This window comes from Euprymna scolopes, chromosome 27 (assembly GCF_053919585.1).
Source record: "Euprymna scolopes isolate OS-2025 chromosome 27, ASM5391958v1, whole genome shotgun sequence".
NCBI classification, from domain to species: Eukaryota; Metazoa; Mollusca; class Cephalopoda; order Sepiida; family Sepiolidae; genus Euprymna; species Euprymna scolopes.
Window position 1 is genome coordinate 45915813 of NC_136508.1, and position 19437 is coordinate 45935249.

At 37.0% G+C, this 19437-nt stretch overlaps 1 long non-coding RNA gene and 1 pseudogene across 2 annotated transcripts in view; one reads left to right on the forward strand and one right to left on the reverse strand.

The window, feature by feature from the left end:
• Window positions 1-19437, reverse strand: part of LOC145248844 (uncharacterized) — a 1349369-nt gene that overhangs the window by 726959 nt on the left and 602973 nt on the right. The window lies entirely within an intron of this gene.
• LOC145249124 (U2 spliceosomal RNA) lies at window positions 18996-19132 on the forward strand (annotated as a pseudogene).

A 19437-nucleotide genomic window follows, 5' to 3' on the forward strand; every position in this document is an offset into this window, starting at 1 on the left:
GAAAAAGCGCCTGCTTAAATAATGATAATAGCCTTTCGCTATTTTCTTTGTTTTGTAATTTGTGTGTGTTTTTTTTTAATTTAAAAACAAAAAAACGATTAAGGTGACTTAATTTTCTCATAATCGTTTTATTAGGCAATTCATTAAATTTGAATTTCAGAATGTGTAAATTTAAATGTAATCAAGTTCCTGGTTCGACTCAATTAATAATCAAGTTGAAAGAATGCACATATACTCACACTTCTATACACATTCGCATATCATATACACATAACACAGAAGCACAAGTGTATATATATATATATATATATATATATATATATATTACAATAGAAAATGCGAGCATGAAAAGTAATATGGTTAAGCTGAAACGTGGAAAAGTAAAGGACTAGTAGTTAAAACTGGAAAAAGGGCAATATATTCTAGTAAAACGTAAAATAAATTTAGAACTAAAAATATTTCAGCATTAAGAATTCATTATATAATGCTTTACATTGAATTAAACAAATCGTAATGCTGTAATATTTTAAGTTATAAATGTATTTTATATTTTTAACAGAATATCTTGTCCTTTTCTTTTCCAGTTTTAACAAATAGTCCTTTACTTTTCCATGTTTACGCTTAACCATATTACTTTTCATGCTTGATTTTTCTATTGTAACCCATGAGTTTTCCATGCTTCAAATAAATTCACTTGTTGATTGTTTAATTTTAGTCTTAGATTTTTGCTCACGTAAACACATATGAAATAACTATGTACGGCACTCGTCTGCTTACAATAACATTTCCCCAATTACTTACCTTTGATTATTAGTATCAAACAGTAGTCGCTGAAGCGACGTGGTTGCTATGGAAACCAGTCATAAAAAGCGTCGCCCACCTCCTTAGATATGTTTACGATTTTGAACGCCAGAAAATTACTCATAACTTTTGTTTCACTGAACGAAACCTGAAATAAAATTCACAATATAGCTGAGAAGGTAATCTATAATTTGTGATAATTGTTTGAAATCTGGTCGAAACTGAGCGAATAATGAAGATTAAAAGCAGTTCTAAATCACTAAAAATGCCACTTTAGCATATATTCAAACACAGTAGTGTTTGAATGATAGAAATTATATTTAAAAATATTATATAAAAAAAAAACTTTGTCGCATGAGAATTAAACTTGAAATATTTTTATACTAAATATTTAATGGATTTTAATGAATTAAAAACAAGGAGAAATAAACAATTAAAATCATAACCAATATTAAAAGTTTGCTTGTTCATTGATGTCTGTTATTCGAAATTTTTTTAAAAAAATATCTTCAAAATTTATAAGCAATATACTGTGATACATTTTATTTAATATAAAGAAACCCATATCTCCTGGAAAAACATCTCCTATTAAGCAATTTTCCTTTAGCAGTCTTAAAAGCTAAAAATAACTTTCTGAGAATTATTTTATAAATTCTCATAATATATTACTGAAAAAAAGATCGGAAATCTTGTGCATTTTAGACTTAAATTTCAAGTCGCGTCTAAATTAGTTATTAAATACACCTGGTTACTTTCAATACATCTAAAACCAATCTTCTATCTTTACATCATCAATCGAAATAAATGGCTCTCGTCTTGGATAGGCTTCATGTTTTGATAAGCTTCTGGGTTTGACCTTTACTCCCGATCTGAAATAAAACACGTATATAAAATCCATTGTCAAAGTCGCTGCCTTTCTTTTCGGTGACAGTTTTAATTATTGGCTTACTCGGGTGAAAGTTTTGAAAACAAAACTAATTACAACTATCAATATAATATATACATTGTATTAATTAAAGGTTTCGGTTGCCCTGTAGTTTAAAATTTGACCAATACATATTTAATTAATTAGAAATAATATAATTCCATATTTATTTATCAAAGTAATCGATATAAAAACGAGATTATCTGATTATATTTTGAAAATAGAATTTGGAATTTTATAATTATCTGGACAACTCATCCTCAATGATATTTTCATAAAATTTCAGTCGATGAAAACTACGATCTCCTTCAAGTGCATCGTGTCAAACCCGATAATTTTTTTTTTATCGAACTCAGAAATAGTCCAGAAATTGCGAACGCAACACTTGATTTAATTCAGTGAGATAAAGTGTTCTCATACTATCAGGCATGTTGGGTAAAAGTCCTAAGTAACTCGCAATTTTAATGTCTAGTATCACGTGCACATACAATTCAATCTTCAAGCTCTTGTAGATATAACTTATAACAGTATTGACTAAGTTAACCGCTACGCGATAGGTTGAAAGAATACAAATAGTACGAATTATCGCAAAAACTCAGACGTAAGGAAAGATAATGTTGTACGCGTCTAACACTAAAACAACAATAAATAAAATGTAGCTATTCTAGTTTACTTGACATAAATTAAGTCGATGAAACACTTTACATCAAATAAGTTAAGATTTCATATTTATTTTGCCCTAATTATCTATAGATTCCAATATGTCTTCTTGTTTATGGATGTAAAACAGTGATTGCTTGTATTTTTACGGAAAGCCTAATAAAAAATCCTAGGAATGTATAAGAATAGATTTCAGACAGAAGGTATGAGCAAAGACCTAACTAAAGTATATGTCTGTTTAAAAGTCTATTTCGAAATGTTTTCAAATACGGGGGTTTAACTTCCCCGCGTTCTGTTTTTTATAATATCTGAATCTTTATGTCGAACTAGTAATCAATACGGAATTAACACAGATCATTTATTGAATCAACGAGGATATATCGTTTTCGATTAATTGCGTAAGCTTATATCGGATAGAAGTGTCGATTAATTATAATGCTATTCTTTGTTATAATCTCGCGCAGTAAGCATTTAACTTTCAACTCCTACACAAGAATTCCTACTAGAACTAATTTTGGGTGCGACGTAAATTCGAAATGTCGGTAGACAAATTTCAGGTCACAATAGAAAGGCAAGCGTAAAAAGAATTATGTTGTAAAAAATAGCAAAGCAGAAACATTTCTTTTTTCGACGAGAAATGAAAAGCTAGTTGAACTGTGTCCTCCTTGTTTTCAAAGCTTTCTATTCCGATTTCTAAACGAAAAAATACATGTTAAACAGAAGTTAAACCGAAAATAATAGTTACAACTATGATAATACTTCCGATAAAGCTGAATCAAAAGTTAATTTTTAAAATTTTATATATTACTTGATTGAGATTGTCGGACTGATTTCCTCATCTTGGTTGTTATTGTCACAAAGTTTCGGCCGTGTTGCCCTCCGACCTTCGTCAGGTGTTTTGTATCGAACTGGGGAACCGTTTGTTGGGAGAAACAGAGAATCAGCAACTATGTCCCAAAGCCTAGCTGGAGTCCGAACACGGTACCCCCGTAATAATAATAAAGGGTTGGGTTCGAGATTCCTAACAAACGGTTCCCCAGTTCGATACAAAACACCTGACGAAGGCCGGAGGGCAAAACGACCGAAACGTTGTGACAATAACAACCAAGATGAGGAAGTCAGTCCGACAATCTCAATCAATGAAAACACCTCATCTCAAAAATACAGACACTTACTATTACTCGAAGTGTTCGTTAACGTTAATTTCTTTATTCTAGATGTAAGTGCTAATATTATATTTATTGCAGTTTTTAATCTTTATCTTTATTTCATTGTTTTATTAAGTGTGTAATAGGTTCTCGTGAAAAAAATGTGCCGATTCTATCTGGCAAGTTGATTTGAAATAGAGTTTAAATAGATCCGAAAATACAATTCTCTAACCCCACTTCAACACCTTACTACTTATAAAAAAACATGCTTGTCCAAGTAGCGTGCTATCTAACGTTATGATCATTTTCTTTTCAAAAAGGAAACGGTGAAGTTTATTTCAAGCAAAATCAATTCTTATTTGCAGTCACGAAGGACGTGTTTTTGCAGTTCAGTTGTGAATTTGTAATTTATTCTTTCTAGATGCAAGTGCTAATATTATATTTGTTTCAGTTTTTAATCTTTATCTTTAATTCATTGTTTTATTAATTGAATAATAGGTTTTCTCGTCCAAAAATCTGTAGATTTTATCTGGGATTCCCATTTTGAATACATACTATTGTTTTTATTATAAAAAAAATTTATCGTCCATAAATGCTGTTAATTATATTTCCCAAGTTTATAGCATAAATAAATTACGCAAATGTATTCATCTTCAGTTAGTGAGGGGGAATCTTTTACCATACCTTAACTTAAACACGCCAAATTTACATTTTTAAAATTTTTTTTTTATTACATTTTCATCCCAAACAAGGCAAATTGCCACTTTGGTGTAGGGGGCTACTATCAGGGGCAACAACTACTGGGGTACTATGTAGGGATTTGGGCAGCAAGATGTCGGTTCACGTTACACTTGAACTTCTGCACGTCAGTACTGTTGGGGAAGCAGGGACCTGGAATGGAATTCCAGAGTCTAGCGGTTCTGGGGAAGAAAGTATTGGAGTAAAAAGATCTTTTACATCTAGGGATCTCTACAGTGTGGGGGTGGGATTTAGCAGCCTGTCGGGTTTGTCGAGGGTGCTCACGTCGTGGGGCACAAGTGATTGCAGTTCGCCAGAGCATTCACCACTAAAATACTTGTAGAAAAGGCAGAGGGATGCAACATTTCGTCGCTGGGACAGAGGCTGAAGCTTAGATGCCAGTTCAAGGCCTATCAGGTTTGCGACTCTCTTTTGAACCTTGTCAAGGAGCAAAAGACTAGTAGCAGATGCACCAGCCCAGATGTGACAGCAATACTCCATACATGGGCGAATGGTGGCCTTATAGAGGTACAGGATACTTTCGGGTGTTAGTAGTTTTCTAGCACGGTAGAGAGAGCCCACCTTTCTTGCAGCGGCCCTGGCAATGCCTTCAATGTAATTGTTCCAACTCATGTTTCCTGTGAACGTTAAGCCAAGGAGTTTGAAAGATGTACTCTCAGATAAAGAGTCGTTGGCCATTGCTATAGGTGGTAGAGAGGGTTTCTTGTAATTATTGAATGACACTAGTTTTGTCTTGGCAGCATTGAACGCAACCAACCACTTTTGTCCCAATTCCACCACAGATTGGAGGTCTTCCTCTAGTGTTTCTGCCATTTCTTTAGAAATGTGTTCATTCGTCTTCCTGCCGTGCCTGCCATAGAATGTAGTGTCATCAGCATATATACCCATCTCAGAGGCAGTTTTGTCGGGGAGGTCACTTATGAATATCAGGAACAATAGAGGTCCAAGGATAGAACCCTGGGGCACCTCCGCATTTATATCATATTGTTTAGATGTACGACCGTCGAGGACAACCTGGATTTTTCTCTTATCTAAGAAGGATTTTATTATGTTAAGTATTCTACCAGTGATACCGTATGATCTAATTTTTCTGAGGAGACCCTCATGCCATACCCTGTCAAAAGCCTTAGATATATCTAGAGCTACCGCTCTGCCCTCCCCCGCTTTGTCCAGTGAATGGTATATGCGTTCAGAGATCACAGTTAGGATCTCTGCTGTGGAACGGGCTTGTCTAAATCCATATTGTTTGTCATTTATGTACAATGCATTTTGGATGTGTTATCTGCAGCTCCCGTATGTCTCGCTTCTCTTTATTTGTCATTCAGTCCTCATTTTTAATGAGTGATTTTTCTAACAAAGGAAGAAGAAAAAACTGTGTTCTAGGTTGGCAGTATTTTGCGTGAACAGCACCCAGATATGTCGGTAATTTTCTGTTTCAATGTCTATCCTTATAGTTATGCCACTAGTAAGGCTGCTGGAGGTAAACGTTTTAACTCAGGTGAGGTTATCCACCTGATAGTCAGGGACATGAACCTTGGATTAACCACTAAAGAGACTGCCCTATCAGCAGGTGAAAAGTACTGGGGCTGCTGTATTGCTATTTGGTGAATGGACTCTGGATCATGCAGTAGCTTCTGCTGGGGCCTCTCGGTGACATATTAGTGGTTCATTGCTACGGCTTTACCTTTTCATGTGCTACAAAAAATATATATTTCTTCATTTCTATTCTCTCTTTCTTTTCCTCTCGACCCTGCTCCAATGGAGTCTGTCGATCTATACCACAAATTCCAAAAATTATATCATGAAAAGCTCCGATAAAAAATACACGATTCAATCCGGATTTCCAATTTTTAACGTAGTCCCTTACTACCATGTCTCTCTCAGAGGTCTACGTTCTAATCTTTCAGAGGTTGAAACGCAAACAGGAGATTAAACCAGATCTATTATTTCTAAGCGAAACTGACATTGGATAGACTATCTCCCTATATGCGTTCGTAATTAAGGGATACTCTAATTTAACTTTCAAATCTGACCCCCAAGATCGCTATGGGCATGGAATATGTGCCTATATTAAGGATGGCTTTTCATGTGGTAAGGACATCTCCAGGGAAGATCCTAACTTACCTATATGTGCTTCCGGGTTGCACTTGCTCAAACTACTGCGTTTATATTTGTTCTCTATCACATCCACAACAGCGGAGTCATTATCTTTAAAAGCATATCTGAGAAAATTGACCACGTCCTATCTGATTATCCTTCAGCTAATATTCATGTGTGTGGAGATTTCAATGTTGACAATGTGAAATAGTTAACTAACCCAAACAAGACCGATGATGAGGAGAGGTTGTGTCATGATTTCTCCATTGCTTATGACCTACCTCATATCGTGTGCCCGATACTGACAGTCAGTATGCCAGTCTCCTAGACCGTTTTCTCACAATTTGCCCTGAAATGTGTTCAGCTTTCCTTCTGTCTTTACTTGAATCTTCCGATCACTCTTTTGTATCAGGTAAAACAAAAATGAAATGTAATAAGTCCTCAGATGTGCCACTCCATCTTACATTATACCGATACTCTTGGGCTGACTAGGATAGTTTCCGTACATTTATATAAAGTCTACTTCTGTGTTACATGTTTTAAGAGAATGTGTTCTCTATAGTATCAGACCAGACGGAATGGTTAATGTAGGTATAGACCGTTTCATAACCTCGAAAAAGTTCCAGAAAAAAAACCCAACAGCCAACAGTGTTTCTCTCCAGAATGTTCTGCAGCCATTGCACACAGAAATCACTTTTTCCATTGCTTCAAACCTAATAGATTTACTGAGACTAAAACCGCATTCAGGACTGCCAGCAACCACTGTAAAAAAAAGTAATAAAGAACGCATGAGTGTTGTATGCTCAGTCCGTCAAGTCCGAAATAGCTGATCAGCGGCTTGGTTCCCACCAGTTTTGTTAAATAGTAAACACAATCCTGAACAGAAGCGTGTGCTCTCGTCAGCATCACACAAAGCCAACCTCTTTGTCAAGAACTTTACAGCTAATTCTACCCTTTGTGATGAAGGTTACCAACCCCCAATATTTCCTCCTGTAGCAGAAAACACACTGTGTGATATACAAATATATTTACGTGATGTTGCCAAGCTAATCAAAAACCTTGATTCCAGTAAAGCAACCGGCCCTGACGGTATTCCAATTATAATAATCACAAAACTTCAACCAGAACTTGCGCTCATACTTACAAATCTGTTTAAACCTTGTCTGAATGGGAATTGGTTCCCTGTAAAATGTCATCAGTATGACCTGTATTTAAGAATTCAGGTGATCGCTATCTCCCTCTCAGTGCAGGCCAATAGGTCTCCTGTGCGTCATGAGTAAGTTGCTGGAATCTGTGTTAAATAGAGAAGTAATCAACCATCTCAGCAAAAATAACCTCCTTAGTGACACGCAATATGGTTTTCGTTCTGCTACATCTACATCAGATGTGCTTACAGTTATATCTCATAGGATTAGCGAATCTCTCGATAGAGGCTACATTTCTAGGGTAATTCCTCTTTACATATCAAAGGCGTTTGATAGAGTATTGCATAAAGGTTTACTTTACAAGGTCTGCGGCTACGATATAGCTGGAAAAGTCTTCCAAATTATTAAATCATTTTTCACTGATAGGTTCATAAGAGTAGTGCTTGATGGGCAGACATCAGAAGCTCACAGTATTAATGCTGGAGTTCCTCAGGGGTCCATTTTGGGCCCAACACTTTTCCTGATCTACATTAATGATCTTTCAAATCACATGCCTACATCATTTGTTTATGCTGATGACACTACCATCTATGGTAAAACATCTAAGACCGTAAACGATCACGTTCTCTCCGAATCTGTCTTCTGATCCTTACCAAGTGGTATAATGGAGAAAGAAGTGGCTTGTTACTTTTAATGCGTATAGAACCAAGCCTTTAACCTTTATATCAACGCGCTGATCCCCATCTGTCATCAATTGAAATGAATGGCTCTCGTCTTGGGGAGGCTTCATGTTTTGACAAGCTTCTGGGCTTCTGATCTGAGATGGAACCCATACATTAAATCCTTTGCTAAGGCCGCTGGAAAAATTGTGGGATCTTTCTATCGATCCAGTAGATATCTCACTGCTGATGCAATTCTCTATCTATATAAGAGCCAGGTATGTCAGAGGACTGAGTACTGTTGTCACATCTGGGCAAGAGCTGCTAGAAAGGAGTTATTCTGCTTTGATAGAGTTCAAAATAGACTTCGTAGCCTTGTAGGGGATGTCCTTTTTTCTTACCTGACACCTCTTACTCACAGAAGAACTCTTGCGAGTTTGTATCTGCTTTATCGTTATTTTCATGGCAAGTGCTCGACTGAGCTTCAATCTATGGTCACAAGAAACACCCGTCTAACAGAAAACACTATCAATCATTCTCCACACTCTTTATCTGTGCCTAAACCTAAACGTAAATTCCATGAACAAAGCTTCTTTCTCAGAACTGCACGCCTGTGGAAATGTCTTCCGTTTTCCTACTTTCCAGCTGACTACAATATGAGTGTCTTCAAGTCTAACGTAAACACGTTTTTGATGATCCGTTCCATATACGTTAACAAATTTACCGAATTTCCATTACTAACGATTACTTTATTGTCCACTTGTCTACTGTACATTCTTTAACACTTATCTTCGAGTGTCTTCTTGGCCTTGATAAGTAGTGATGCCTATGTACAACAAAACAAAAAAGAACACTACGATTTGGATGGCATAAATTATTTGTTAATCGTTTTTGTTAATAAAAATAAACAATGAAAATTCGACATTATTATTTCGCTACAAATCTTTAACGGACATGTTTGAAAAATGAGAAAACTGCCAAATAAAATAGAAGATTAGCAAATCTTAAATTGCTGATCAAGCAAAATAATCACTTTTAAAATAATCTGTATTCATGGGATATCGAATGGCATATTTAAAAATATCTGAAATGAAACTTTAAACGTAACACGAAATAAATACAAAAGTTAAATACAAATTAACGATTCATAGTAATGATTTGTAAACCTTGTATTAAAAATATAAGACTCATTCTTCAAGGATCTTTGTCTTTGGGACGAAGTGGCCTGATGAACATATTTTAATTAAATTATTCAAATGCATGGACATTCAAATAATAAATTAAAAATATACACATAAATGAATTTATTATCAGCTTCGTAATTAAAGTGTCGACAAAATCGCTAGGGAATAATATAAGTAGCACCTGCGTTCATCATTTTATTATCATTGATTTTGTTTAATTTTAATATGAGTGTGCTATACTAGTATACTATAATTCAAATACGGCATAATCAGTTAGATAGGCTGGCTCACGTCAGATCACCGAAGTTAAGCAACGATGAGCCTGATCAGTATCAGATGAGAGATCATTTGGGACTTTCAGGTGATGTATGTCCTCTCCGGTGAGGTTGTGTTTTTTTTTACATGAAGGTGACCTCTTATCAAGGCCCGGAAGCCACTCGGGGATAAGGGTTATTGCGTAGATGGTATAGTATCGTAGTAATCGTTAGTATTTGAGCTTTTGATAAAGTGTCTTACTTAAAGGGGCGATTCATCAGGAATTTGTTTATGTTGGACTTGAAGACATCCAAATTGTAGTCAGGTGGGAAACAGGCAAAAGGAAGAGAGTTCCCCAGGCTTGTGTAACCCTTGCCATAAAATTACACGCGCAGCTGCCCATACAGCGGTATCCTTGGCCTTTCAAGACAGAACGGAGCCATTGATACTACGAGATGTTATGTTATGTTCACGGCACGTACTTGCCTGAGCGTCAACTTCTGATCCAGATAAATACAAATCCATCAGGCAGAGTCTAGTAATTCCATTCAATAATTAATTTAATAAATAAAAACTGAATTTACAATTAATCGAATATTTATTAATCAAATTAAAAAAAAAAACAACTATAGGATATCAAAATACTTTAAACAATCCCATGTAAATAATAATAATAGTATTTTTATTTAATCGTCTTTTGTAAAAATCTTTCCCCAATGATGTTAGTAAATACACCTCGTACGAGAGAAAGAATCTGAAATCTGAAGTATCCTCCATGGACATAATTATTGGTTGTATCTAGACTTTCGTAGTTATTACAAGTCTAATTTAAGCAGTGGTAAAGGACAGGGTACCCCCCCCCCCCAAAAAAAAAACAAAAAACAAAAGAAGCCATCTAGAACATAAGCTGTAGAACGGAGACAAAAGAAAAAAAGGCCAAATACCCTAGTCTTTTGATGTGATGTTTTGAATATAATAAACTAGTTATGACCAAAGTTTCATTTAAACAGGACAAAACACTAAGAAACGGGGCCTATTTAGAGTTGGGGCCCGTTTTTTAGTCATCCTGTATTATTGTGCACTTTTTTATGAATTAGTAACTTTTACTAAAATCTTATAATTTATCAAGATCAAACTGTATATAAAGACTAATCATAAATGAATAACAGATGCCTGGGTGGAACCTATCGCCATAATCAGTGAAAATTGGACAACATCTAATCATCCAAAGGGTCGAACTTACAAGTACTCATGTACATTGAACTTGAAAACGATCATTCTATAGAAAAACGAGAAACAGTACAACGATATTGTGGGTAACATACGTAATTGTAGGGAAAACGCTTTGCTAATAGAATGTGCTTTAAATAGTTATGCATAGATATTATTATTTGGGCGATTAATCAGAATCGGAAAAATCGGAACTTTTGGGGGTATCGGAATCATTTTCGAAATCGGAACCGTTTGGGCCTATTTTCCGATGTCAAAAATGATTCAGTGTGTCTTTTTTATTTGGTTTTATTCAAAGTAAAACCTTCGACTACTCTGCTAATTGTTAAATAAAGGAATGTTTATTGTTTTTTTAACAACGAGTAAAACTAAAATCTATAGACGATCCGCCGCAAATGTGTTTTTACGTTTGAGAAAATATCTGCACATTTAACGTGTTTTTACGTGTGCTACAAAAAAAATTCCTGCCTTTTTCTCTCTTACTTTCCCTCTCTGTACTGCTCTAACCAAGTATGCCGACCTGTTCCACAAATCCCAAAACCTCAACATGATATATCTCCAGAATAAAAACTCGATTAAACCTAGAATCCCATCTTCCAACGTAGACCCCTACTACCAGGTCTCCTTCTCCAACATCAGGGGTCTACGTTCCAACCTTCCAGAGGTTGAAACCCAATTACAGAAGACGAAACCGAACATATTATTTCCAAGCGAAACTGGAATAGGGCCGACCACTTCCCTAGATAAGTTCATAATTAAGAGATACTCTAACTTAACATCTAAATCTGACCCCAAGATCTCCATGGGCATGGAATATGTGCCTACATTAAAGATGGCTTCCCGTGTGGCAGGGATATCTCTAGAAAAGATCCTAATTTACCCTATATGTGTTTCAGGGTTGCACTTGCTAACACCACTGCATTTATATTTACCCTCTATTGGCTCCACAACAGCGGAGTTACTATTTTTAAGAGTATACATGAGAAAATAGACCACATCCTGTCTGCACATCCGTCGGCTAACATCCACATATGTGGTGACTTCAACGTCCATAACGTGGAATGGCTGACCCATTCAAATAAGACAGACGATGAGGGGACGTTTTGTCATGATTTTGCCATTGCTTATGACCTCACTCAGATTGTTCGCGAACCCACCCGTGTGCCCGATACACCCGGTCAATATGCAAGCCTCCTAGACCTTTTTCTCTCAACTTCCCCTGAGCTATGTTCATGTTCCGTTCATTCTCCTCTAGGATCCTCCGACCACTCCGTCGAATCAGTTAAGATAAACACGAAATGTAATAAGTCCCCATACGTACCCCTCCACCGTACTGTATACCGATACTCTAAGGCTGACTTGGATTGCTTCCGTACATTCATATCTGATTTATCTCTGCACTCCATGTTTTAAAAGGAAGTGTTCTCTATATTATCAGATCCGACCGAATGGTTAATTGTAGGCATAGACCAATTCATACCATCTAAAAAATTTCAACAAAAACCTAACAGCCAGCCATAGTCCTCCCCAGAATGTGCTGCTGCTATCGCGCACAGAAATCACTTTTTCCATAGCTACCAACATAATAGATGCACCGAGACTAAAGCTGCTTTCAGGACTGCCAGCAACCACTGTAAAAGAGTAATAAAAAATGCAAGAGAGCTATATGCCCAGTCTGTTAAATCCAAGGTAGCTGATCAGCGGCTTGGTTCCCTCCAGTTTTGGCAAATAACAAATAGGATCCTGAACAGAAGTGTGCGTTCTATCCTAACCATTATCAATGGACCAGAGGTCATCTCATCAGCGTCAGACAAGGCCCAACTATTTGCAAAGAACTTTGCAGCTAATTCTACCCGATGCGACGAAGGCCATCAACTCCCCATATTTCCTCCTATAACACAGAACATGCCAGGTAACATACAGATATCCATGCATGAGTTCGCCAAGCTAATCAAGAACCTTGATGGTATTTATTTGCTCCCCCACCGAGCAAATTAGGCACAAGGCCATTTTTAATGTGAGGTAAAAACCAGCTCCCCTAAAAGTAGAACCTTGATTCCAGTAAAGAAACTAGCCCTGACGGCATCCCAATTATAGTGTTAAAAAAGCTTCAACCAGAACTTGCTCCCATACTTACGAAACTGTTTAAGCGCTGCCTTAAGGAGAAGTGGTTTCCGACTCGCTGGAAGACCTCATCAGTTTGCCCTGTATTTAAGAATTCAGGTGATAAGTCATCTCCCTCTCAGTACAGACCAATAAGTCTCCTGTGTGTTATGAGTAAGTTGCTGGAATCCATATTAAATAGAGAAATAGTCAACCACCTCAGAAGTAACAACCTTCTTAGTGACACACAATATGGTTTCCGCTCTGCAAGATCTACCGCAGATGCTGACGGTTATATCTCTTTATCTGTGCCTAAATCAAAACGTGGATTCCATGAACAAAGCTTTTTTTCTCATAACTGCACGCCTGTGGAACTCTGTTCCCTCTGCCTGCATCCCATCTGACTACAACTTGGATGTCTACAAGTCCAACGTTAACAAATTCCTAATGAATCGCCCCCTTAAGTAAACACTTCATCAAATCTCCACACTAACGTAATGTACTTGCAAAAACCCTTATCCCTGAGTGTCTTCTGGGCCTTGATAAGTGGTGACCATTGTGTAAAAAAAAGCAAAAAAAACCTATCGCTGATAAATTGATAGCAATGAAATGTTATGGCAATGGATGAAGCTAGACGGTGTTTGTTGTTAAGGAAATATGATTAAAACTCTGTCAAGCACTTGCCATGAAAATAACGACAAAACAAAATCAACAGTTTGTCTCGTAGGAAAGTGGGAGAAAAAGGTATTGTCCACTAGATTTCCGAGCCAGGATTTTCAGCTGTCAAGGCCGGGACTGAATTCTGAGAATCTCCCTCCTAGATGTTGCAACAATGTTACATTTTAGGCGACATTTGGCTCTTAAAAAGATGGTTGAATGCATCGTGATTGAAATTCATTGTTCAATTATTTGTTGAAGACTATGATATCCACCTATTAGTGGTTGTTTCAGCACGTTTCTGCCAACTATTTCTCTGGCCTTCGCCAGGTGATTACTTCGACGGGATAGGAACTCCAAATCTCCTAACTACATCCTCCATAACTACTGCTTTCCATGGTTGTTGTCTTACCATGTTTATCCAACTAAAACTCTGGCCAGCTTTGGGTAGGATTGAAACCGCTATCTTCAGACAATGCTCACTTGGAACCGTACAGATTCAACGTCTCTGTCCATTGCGCCACGGGTTCCGTTGGTCGAAATGTCGTGAAACAATAATTAAAAGATGAGTCGTAATAAATAAATGAATATAAATAATACTCATCTCAACACATATTCCAATTAAAAAATAATATATGTTCATTGTTGTTTGATATTCGATTGAAATCGATTCTCAAAATCATACTAGATTGTACATGTTAGTTTCTTTCTCAGTTCGTTCGAAGGGATTTATAATACAGTTCTTAGTACAGTAGGAAAGGATAGTTCTTGTATTTGAGATTTTAAAATAGTAATATTATTTCTGTCAACATTTTTAATAGTCCGTTAATCCTAGAGATTTCGATTACTTTGGCTCGTAATGTACTGAGAAAGGAAATCCTCAATTAAAACAATAAAATAAAATTAAAGAACTAAACTTTAAAAGGAAGAATCTGTTTTATTCCTTCCACAAAACACAGTCAAGCTAAAATCAGAATTAAATAAATCATAAACAGTAATAAAAATTTATTGTTGTTGCCCACAAGGTAATGCCGTTTTCAGTTTGTCGTCAGAGCTTTTATTTTATAATTTAATTGTGCAGTAGAGCAGATACCGACTCATGTATTTACCTGAGGAAATACCATTATTCTCAGTAAAACTTATTTAATGTTCAGTGAATCAGAAGAACAGGTTATTTGCAGTAGCAGCCAACTGTCTCAGGTAAGAAAAAAAACAGCATTTTTATAAATCACCTGTGAGTCCGGTGTTGCCCGGGTGTTAGACGTGTGTGTTGAGCAAAAAAATAGTGGTAGTCGGCAGCCAGGCTCGAACCTGTTCTCTGAAGGTGAAAAAGAAAGTGAAAAAAAAAATCGTGACGTCTTTGCCGTTTCGTCTATCGCCAAACCAGAAAGGGCGAAGGTTTTTATGAAGGTTTGTTATCGAAAAGAGGGGATGACTTTCAGAAATATTGGGGGAAAAGTGACCCCTCTTGGCAAAAAAGTGTCGAGTTAAGGGTGTGATAATTGATGTTTTTAGCCAATTCTTCGATATTTTTCGTCCGAGGGTCGTGTTTATAAACGATACTGATCTCGTGAAAATACGTCGACTCTGTCGAAAGTTTTAAGCAAACATACATACATACGTACATACATACACTTTAACAGACAGGGGAGATTTATATTATAGTAGTTGGTACTTAAGTCACCTATTTTTTTTATAAATAATTTTACCAAGAATTCCTCATATGTTTTGGTTTCGATTTCGATTATAGCTAACTAGCCTGGGTGCCCGGCGTGTCCCGACTGTTTGGAGGTGTGTGTTGAGCTAAAAAAAGGTGGTAGTAGAGCGACAGGCAGGCAGGCTTGAACCGCGGAGGAGGACAAGAAAGTATAAAAAAAAAACGTGACGCGTTAGCTGTTGCGCCCATCGTCAAGCCGAAAGGGACGTACGTTAAAAATTAAGGCTAGACAATCGAAAAGAGGGGACGACTTTTGAAAATATAGGCGCAAAAAGCGGCCCCTACCTCTAGAAAATGCCTAGTTGAGGGTAAGCGTATTGTTGTTTTTGGCTAATTTTTCTATATCTGTCGTCGAATGGTCCAGCTTGCAAACGGTATCGATTGCGTGAAAATCCGTCGCCTGTCAAAAATTTTAGGCATACATATATACATACATACATACATACATACATACATACATACATACATACACCAACAGACCGGTGATATTTTTATACTAGACTAGCCCAGGTGGGCGGGGTTGCCCGGGTGTTTGTAAATGTGTGTTGAGCAAAAAAAAAAAAAATTGGTAGTAGGCAGGCAGGCTCGAACTCGTCGTCATACTGTAAGTGATGTAAGTTCAAATTAAGGCTAGACAATTGAAAAGAGGCAATGACTTCCGAAAATACGTCGAAAAAGCGACCCTCCCTGTAGATAAGTGCCCGGCTCAGTGTGAATGAATTAATATTTATGGCCACTTTTTCGATATTTGTTATCCGAATCGATATTTTACATGCATAAATAATAACAATTTGATTCAAAGTACAAAAAAAACGGTGACCAATCTAGAGAAATAAAGGCCAAATTTATTTTATAATACGTGTGTTATACTAAGACAGATCTCATGCAGCTTGAACGTTTTATTACCTTAATTATTTTACGAAGTATAATTATTGTCATTGATTCAAAAAATGTTTAAACCACTGTTTAAAAATGAAAATTGCTAAAAGTATTAACGTCATAGATTCATCAGGTTATTTGATTAAACTCGTCAGACATGAAAAATTAAGCGCAGTTTATATCTAAAAAATTTGATTAAAAATTAGGAATGCCGGAAATTAATTCGACTTATCTCGATTGTGGCCGAAAATAGGTGATGCCAGCAATTCCCAGGGTACCTAAAAACCATTTAATATTCTCCTTTTTCGTAGATAAATAAAGAATTAGTAAAATAGCACAAGTGTTAGAATGTGTATCTATGTTTGTCAGCGTGAATATTATTTTTTTATTACATTTTCACTCCAAACAAGCCACATTGCCACTTTGGTGTAGGGGGCTACTATCAGGGGGCAACAATTACTGGGGTGCAATGTTGGAATTTGGGCAGCAAGATGTCGATTCACGTTACATTTGAACTTCTGTATGTCAGTACAGTTGGGGAAGCAGGGACCTGGAATGGAATTCCAGAGTCTAGCGGTTCTGGGGTAAAAAAAAAACCCACTGGAGTAGAAAGATCTTTTACATCTAGGGTTCTCTACTGTGTGGGTGGGATTTGGCTGCCTGTCGGGGTGTCGAGAGTGTCTACGTCGTGGGGGCACAAGTGTCTGCAGTTCATCAGAGCATTCACCATTAAAATACTTGTAGAACAGGCAGAAGGATGCAACGTTCCGTCGATGGGACAGAGGCTGAAGCTTAGGTGTCAGTTCCGGGCCTATCAGATTGTCGACCCTGTTTTGAGCCTTGTCTAGGAGCGAGAGACTAGTAGCAGATGCACCAGCCCAAATGTGACAACAATACTCCATACATGGGCGAATGGTGGCCTTATAGAGGTACAGGATACTTTCGGGTGTTAGTAGTTTTCTATCACGGTAGAGAGAAACTACCTTCTTAGCTGCGGCCCTGGCAATACTTTCAATGTAATTGTTCCAGCTCATGTTTCCTGTGAACGTTGGGTCAAGGAGTTTGAAAGAAGTACTCTCAGATAAATAGTCACTGGCCCCTGCTATTGGTGGCAGAGAACGTTTCTTGTAATCATTGAATGAAACGAGTTTAGTCTTGGCAGCATTGAATGTGACTATTCATTTTTGTCCCCATTCCACTACAGATTGGAGGTCATGATTTAGTGTAGATATGTGTTCTTTTGTTTTCCTCTCATGCATATAGAGTGTAGTGTCATCAGCATATATTCCCATCTCAGAGGAAATTTTGTCGGGGAGGTTATTAATGAATATTAGGAACAATAGAGGCCCAAGGATAGAACCCTGAGGCATTCCTGCATTTATATCATATTGTTTAGATGTATGACCGTCGAGGAAAACCTGGATTTTTTTCTTACCTAAGAAGGATTTTATTATGTTACGTATTCTACCAGTGATACCGTATGATCTAAGTTTCCTGAGGAGACCCTCATGCCATACCCTGTCAAAAGCCTTAGATATATCTAGAGCTACCGCTCTGCCCTCATCCGCTTTGTCCAGTGAATGGTATATACATTCAGAGATTACAGTGAGGATGTCTGCTATGGAACGGTCTTGTCTAAATCCATATTGTTTGTCAGTCAGAAGAATATACGCATTTGAACAATATACTAGGTTACATTATCTGTGTAGGGACTTATCTCTGTTTTATTCTGTGTGCGAGAGAATAGTCTTCAGCTTATGAGTCAGTTGTCAAGGTTTGGATTAGTTGTAATTTGTTTCAATGTGAGAATGGTCTTCCCGTTGCAGGAATCGTGTTGTCGGATTTCAAATATTATTTTCGCCTCGACCTTAGTCCAATGACAAGTAAGGCGTAAGCTATAACCGAGTCTGATTATCGTCAGGCTTAGTCTAATTAAATTTATTGTCCTTTTCTTATCGAAGTGCCACTGCCACTAGGCAGGTGTTCCGGCTTCTTTTGAATGAAAGAAGTTTTACGGTAATAGCAAATTCATAAACGGTCTACAGTCGCTGGTATATCCTAGTCAAAGAAGATGATGGCGTAGGTGGTTGAAGTTCTTGCAGGAAGATAGCATCATCCTTATCATATATAGCGCAGAGTAATCTCAAATGGTCAATCATCTGGTACTGACCAGACTGAAGGTAGCTTAACTTCGATTATAGAACTAGAACCCGTGTGTCGACGTGATTATTCTGTATTCTCTTGTCCTAGTATTGCGGTTCTTTATATTGTGGGTCAAATGTTCACATTTGCTCTCTGAAACAATAGTTTTAAACTAGAGATTATTTTCATTGACCGAAATACGGATCTTAGCATCTGTATATGAAATGTTTTTTAGTCGCATGCAAGCGACTCTATAAGTCACTCCGTCGAGTCGGTCCGTCGGTCGGTTAGTCGGTCTGTCGGTCGGTCTGTCCCTAACACTTTTGTGCTTTGACTTTTGGTTAAGATTAAAGGTATGTTATTAATAGATACTGTTCTTAGCTTTTTAAGTTTTTCTTGGCCTTTTGACCGAGATAAAAGTGTAGTATCTGTTCCGGCAGATACTGCAAGCAAAGACCATATGTGGGGCAGCCTCACATATAAGACCTTGGTCAATGTAGGGGCAACCCTTCATACCAATTATCACTATCCAGCTCCCCTACTCCCCGGGGAGTTGGTCCCCATTTCCTCTTCACCTCTCACATAAAAAAGTCGGTCTTGTGCCTAATTTGCTCGGTGGAGGAGCAAATAAATGCCCTTTTCTTGGCCTTTTGGCCAAGATCAAATGTAGTATCTGTTCTTACTACATGCTGTACTTATGTGGGTAACTTTGTGATATAAAGTGGGGGATCACTTTTTTTGTATTAACTTAATATTAAATGATCACCTACTTTACAACCAGTCAGTCTCAAAGCCATTCAAGTCATTCTCCAGATCATTCAAGTTGATTTTGAAGGATTTCAGTTATTTTTAAGCATTCAAGCCATTCTTAAGGTCATTCAATTCATCCTTAAGTTCATTAAAGTCATTTACATTTTATTTATGTAAGTCATTTCAGCCCATTATTTGGTCATTTTAGTTTATCTTTAAGAATTTCATGTAAATCCTACATTCACGCATTCATTCATTACACGAGAGCACGGGACTAATGGCTATCGGCCTTGTTTTTTAAAGAACGGAGAGAAAAAGTAATTATA